We start from the raw sequence: 6,458 nt of genomic DNA, 5'->3' as shown, positions 1-6,458 counted from the left end.
TTCTTACCTGAGTATAATTTCTCTTGTCTTAAAGGAGGAGTCTGTAGAAATGTTTGTAAACATTCAAACTGGCCCCTCCTACTGGGCTCATCTCCCCCTGAAGCCCCGCCCCCTGCAGGATGTAGTGTGTATGTTTACTGCTTGTACCTACACTGCGAGTTAACACATGCTAGCACAAGCTAACCGCCGGTGTTTGTCACCTTCCTGTCCAACAGGAAGTAGATCAACTCCACGTCCAACACAAGGTTCACCCTCGTTTTAGAACGATCTTTATCCACTTGGTGTTTCTCCTCACTCTCATTATATTTTATAATTCCCACGTGATCTTGTGACCCCGTGTGTACAGCTGCTCATGGCTAAACTCACGCTCCAGAGGCGGACCCGGTGGGGCGCGGCGTGGCGCGGCGTGGCGCGGCGTGGCGTCCGACCGAGACAAAATGTTGTGCTAACAGACACATCGAGCGCTAGCTGTGTGGAGATGGGCTGTGATTGGTTCGACATCACTGACATGACGTAACTCCTCGCAGAAGGCAGAAATAAAAACCCGTGCACTTCCTGTTTGGAGGTTGGGAGGCGTTCCCGCTGTGGCCTCGATTGGCGTCCACTCTGACGCACGACACGGGATAAAACGATCGATCTTCAAGGCGCCCACTGGATCGTGTTAAAATCGTGTTCTAACGTGTAGACTGAGCTCGCCATTACTCTGACTGGAGCTGTGATCAGATTGAATTAAAGGAGCAGTATTTAACTGTTCTCAGCTGTCGGAGGGGCGGGGTCACATGACTTAACGCCACGCCACAGAGCTCCAGTTAGAACTTATGATGTTGTTGCTCGTGATCCGTGGAAGCTCTCACTGAAGATGTCTCGCAGGTATTTTTTTATCGACCTTCAAGTTAGACGACGGACAGCGAGCGCCACGGTGTTTCCCCGAGGATAATGTTCAGCACAGCTGATGACCAGCTGAGTGAGAATCCGCCTACATGTGGGCGGGGTCTTGATCTGATGTGATTATTAAAGAGATGAAAACAATGAAAACGCCGCACTGGATGGTGTGTTGGGGGAAAGTAATATTCGTACGCTCTGACCTTTTCCAGGACGGTTTTCTCTGTCGGATAATGGAGGACGCAGCTGTCTCTCTCTCCCTCTCTCTCCCTCTCTCTCTCTCTGTCTCTCTCCCCCATCCTGCATTGTAATATATTGCAGCACACTCTCATTTTGAGGGAGATTTGTCATAATACCGAGTCGGCCAGACGCGTTCCCCGAGTCGTAGAAGCTTTTCCCTCGCCCACTGGGTCGCCCTGTCACACATGGAGACACACACCCTCTGTCATACTTCAGATCCCACCTTCTTACATTACAGAGAGAGAGAGAGAGAGAGAGAGAGAGAGAGAGAGAGACAGAGACAGAGAGAGAGAGAGAGAGAGACAGAGAGAGAGGGAGAGAGAGAGAGAGGGAGAGAGAGACAGAGAGAGAGATACAGAGAGAGGGAGAGACAGAGAGAGAGACAGAGAGAGAGAGAGACAGAGAGAGAGGGAGAGAGAGAGAGAGGGAGAGAGAGACAGAGAGAGAGATACAGAGAGAGGGAGAGAGAGAGAGAGAGACAGAGACAGAGAGAGACAGAGAGAGAGACAGAGAGAGAGAGAGAGACACAGAGACAGAGAGAGAGAGACAGAGAGAGAGGGAGAGAGAGGGAGAGAGAGACAGAGAGAGAGATACAGAGAGAGAGAGAGAGAGAGAGAGAGACAGAGAGAGACAGAGACAGAGCGAGACAGAGAGAGAGAGAGAGAGAGAGGGAGAGAGAGAGAGACAGAGAGAGAGGGATAGAGAGAGAGAGAGAGATAGAGAGGACGGCTGGAAACCACCGAGCTGAAATCAGAGCTGTGTGTGTGTGTGTGTGTGTGTGTGTGTGTGTGTGTGTGTGTGTGTGTGTGTGTGTGTGTGTGTGGTAGTAGTAGTAGGCTGAAGCTTTAGCTTATTACATGTACCTTTGTTACAAATCTTATTATTTAAGATTTTTTTGGTTACAAAAAAAACCACATCAGAACAAAATTTGTTCCAAGAATTTATTTCAAAACAAAACAAATGAAACAAACAAAAAACAAAACAGAAGTCACAAAAAATCATCAAACTGACCGTTTATATTTGTTAAACATCATTTTTTTAAACAAAAATTTTAATCTGGAAAGTGAACTACACATTCTTAATGCCATGTCAAAAGTATTCCACAAGTTAACCCCTTTTACTGAAATACACCTGTTCTTTATGTTTCTCCTTACACACCTGTTCTTTATGTTTCTCCTTACACACCTGTTTTTTATGTTTCTCCTTACACACCTGTTCTTTATGTTTCTCCTTACACACCTGTTCTTTATGTTTCTCCTTACACACCTGTTCTATATGTTTCTCCTTACACACCTGTTCTTTATGTTTCTCCTTACACACCTGTTCTTTATGTTTCTCCTTACACACCTGTTCTTTATGTTTCTCCTTACACACCTGTTCTTTATGTTTCTCCTTACACACCTGTTCTATATGTTTCTCCTTACACACCTGTTCTTTATGTTTCTCCTTACACACCTGTTCTTTATGTTTCTCCTTACACACCTGTTCTATATGTTTCTCCTTACACACCTGTTCTATATGTTTCTCCTTACACACCTGTTCTTTATGTTTCTCCTTACACACCTGTTCTTTATGTTTCTCCTTACACACCTGTTCTATATGTTTCTCCTTACACACCTGTTCTTTATGTTTCTCCTTACACACCTGTTCTTTATGTTTCTCCTTACACACCTGTTCTATATGTTTCTCCTTACACACCTGTTCTTTATGTTTCTCCTTACACACCTGTTCTATATGTTTCTCCTTACACACCTGTTCTATATGTTTCTCCTTACACACCTGTTCTATATGTTTCTCCTTACACACCTGTTCTTTATGTTTCTCCTTACACACCTGTTCTTTATGTTTCTCCTTACACACCTGTTCTTTATGTTTCTCCTTACACACCTGTTCTTTATGTTTCTCCTTACACACCTGTTCTATATGTTTCTCCTTACACACCTGTTCTTTATGTTTCTCCTTACACACCTGTTCTTTATGTTTCTCCTTACACACCTGTTCTTTATGTTTCTCCTTACACACCTGTTCTATATGTTTCTCCTTACACACCTGTTCTTTATGTTTCTCCTTACACACCTGTTCTTTATGTTTCTCCTTACACACCTGTTCTTTATGTTTCTCCTTACACACCTGTTCTATATGTTTCTCCTTACACACCTGTTCTTTATGTTTCTCCTTACACACCTGTTCCCTTTAGTTAATACCGGCTCTCTCTAGTTTAAAAAAACCTCTGAATACTGTTGGGAAGCAAATGATTGTATGCTTTGTACTTTATCTGAGCAGTTTTTAGATCTACTAGATCGCTGAATTTTAGTGTTTAAGTGTTAATTTAAGTGTTTATGTTAATAAATAGTGTGTTAGTTTGTTTGTAATAATCAGATCTATTTACAATTCTTATAGCTTTTTTCTGTAGCATGGAAATGGGATGAATGTTAGTTTTGTATGTGTTTCCCCATACCTCCACACAGTAGGTATGGAACTATGAGTGCACAATTAAATATATACAGTGAGTTTTGATTCAGGAATTCTTTAGTTTTACATAATATTGCAATGGTTTTAGACATTTTTGTTTTTACATTATTAATGTGTGGTTTCCAACATAATTTATGATCAATTATCACCCACAGAAATATATTCTCATACACTCTTTCAATCTCAACATCATCAATCATCATTTTTACTTGCTTTTTGATTTGCCTATTACCAAATACTATGAACTTTGTTTTACTTAAATTCAGTGACAACTTGTTGATGTCAAACCATTTCTTAATGTTCTTCATTTCTCTTTCCACTGTCTTGAGCAGCTGGTCCCGGAGAAATACAGATTAGTGTCATCAGCAAACACAATTTTTTTTAACAATTTAGACACTCGACAGATATCATTGATGTACAGTATGAACAGTTCGGGGCCTAGCACTGAACCTTGTGGGACCCCGCAAGTAACTTTCAACATATCTGAATCCACATTTTTTATTTGAACATGCATGCATACACATGTATGTGTGTGTGTGTGTGTGTTTTGAGTTAGCATGTTAGCGTGCTACATGATTTAATGTGTCATTTCCTTAGCTAAACCAATAGAAAGAAAGAGAGCCTGTTGTCTTAAATCAACGCGGTTCATCCAGAAGTTGTTTACTACATCGACTTGACCATCTTTATAAGACGCTTCGACTATCTGATGTCATAACGTCTTCACATCACCGCCGCTCTGTTATCCTCTCAGCATCACCTTTACACAAACTAAACGTTAGCGTTAGCTAGCATCAGAGAAGCTTCAGACTGAAGGAGACCGATATGAATAAAATGTGTTCAATGTAAACCAATGAATCCTGACGTCACGGCGTGCTGAGTCAGCAGCTTCATTTCCGATCAGGAGTCTGTCGTGGTTATTAAGCAGCGAGCTTAGTGCGAGGAGCTAATCTCAGCTAACTCTTACGTTACTCTGTGACACAGAGACAGAGTAGAAGACAAAGAGCGACTAATCGAGCGTTGGTTACTTTAGTTCACAGCGTTTGTTTTGGCGGTTATATAACGGCGGTTTTATGAATCATGGCGGACAGCAGTTGGAGGAAACCAAATGTCTGAGTGTTGTGTTTCATGATGTAGGGTTGTTGGATGTTTTATTTTAAAGTTTTAAAGTCGCTCCTGGCCATCCATGAGGCGGCGGCGTCAACAGTTTCTCGCTGTCTGACTTTTGTCCTGATGGAGAACATCTTCTTCAGCTGATGTGTTTGTTCCTGTTTCTAACAAAAGGTTTCTCTGTGATCCCGCCTGACGGGCGCCAACAGCTGATGTTTACCACAGATCTCAGAAAGCCTTGAAAGTTCAATCACTTCTTTTAGCTGAGCGGTCGTCTGAGACGTCTCTCAAGTTCAGAAAGAATCATCATGGCAGTCATTTACAATCGTCTGGTTTTAAACGTCCAATTTTTCCCGCCACCTTTCAGTCTTTAAGTCCGTAAAAATGTGGAGGAAAAAGCACCGTCAGCGAGCGAGGAGAGAGAGAGAGGAGGAAACAGGAAGTGGAAGCTAACAGCTACATGGTGCAGGTAGGAGGCGCTCTGACAGGTTTTAAACATGCAGAAGTTTAAAACATCAGGCAGCAGCTCAACCAGCAGCCTGAAATTCATTTTGACTGACTTGTAATCTTCTTATAAACTTCATCCTCATCGGGGTACTTCTCATGGATTTAAAGTCCCAGGACGGACGCTTTAATTACCCTCCAACTCCTTCAAACACCAGCCGACACCTCGGGATGAGCGAGGAGGCGAGCACGCCTGACAGACAAGATGCAAGGAAACAGAGAAACTGCATTATTTATCTGAAGAAACAAAAGCATGGTGAAGAGAAAACATGAGTTGATATCTATCTGGGTAGTAATGATGATTATTTAGTTTGTTCACCCTTTGAAACCTTTTCAGATAAAAACATGGTGACAGGTTTAAAGAAAACCCAAAACATTAAAGTAAATCACACCATAGATCCCCGATATGAAACCAAGAATTCAAGCCTCTACGTAATCCTCTGAAACCTCAAACATAGACTCTCTTCTCTTTATCTGGAAAGCAGCCCTCCCCTGGCAGCCCTGCAGCGTTCTGCCCCCCATCAGGTGTGATGTCAATGTCTTGGTCTGACAGATGTGTAGATTGTGGCTGCTGTGTTGGTTGAATTGATTCTTTAGATGTATCAGGAGAGATAAACAGAACGGACTCTGTCTCAATGATAACCAGAAAACAGACGTTTGATTCTCCCCTCCGTCAGACTCTTTGTGTGCGGTGCAGGCGTCAGCATTCTTCTGGTTTGTTGGAGGTCTGAATGTGTCACCTGTCTGCAGGTTCATAATGAAGTGTCGTGTACTTTCCACTGACACTGCTGTCTTTTCACTATGATGTTCTATGTCTCTGCTTGAGGACAGAAGAGAGGTCAGTGTGAGTGCACTTCACACAGAGGCTAATTCATCGTGCAGCCCTCCACCATCAAAGTGCTCGGCTGTGGATTTAATTGAGAGCGGCTAAGCTCCCAACTGGGGATTGTGCAGCACGGCCAGCTGACACTGGCAAACCACACCACCTTGTCATAATTGAGTCTCTCTTTTCTGCTGAGACTAAAAACAGCTTTATTGTTACAATTACACTCCTCTCTCTCGTGACAATATCTCTGTAATGAACACGTCAGGAACTGCTGCGCTCGGACCAAACTCACTGCTGTTTTCTCTTTATCTGTAAGTCAGTTTGTACAATTTGATCTAAAGGACCAATCAGTGAGCTGTGTAGAGAGTGAGATGATAAAGGTATCTTACTCTCTGATCATTAAGGAAACATGCTATGTTGAAGTGCT

Source organism: Labrus bergylta, chromosome 13, assembly GCF_963930695.1.
Source record: "Labrus bergylta chromosome 13, fLabBer1.1, whole genome shotgun sequence".
NCBI lineage: Eukaryota > Metazoa > Chordata > Actinopteri > Labriformes > Labridae > Labrus > Labrus bergylta.
Note: the sequence above shows the minus strand (reverse complement) of the source record.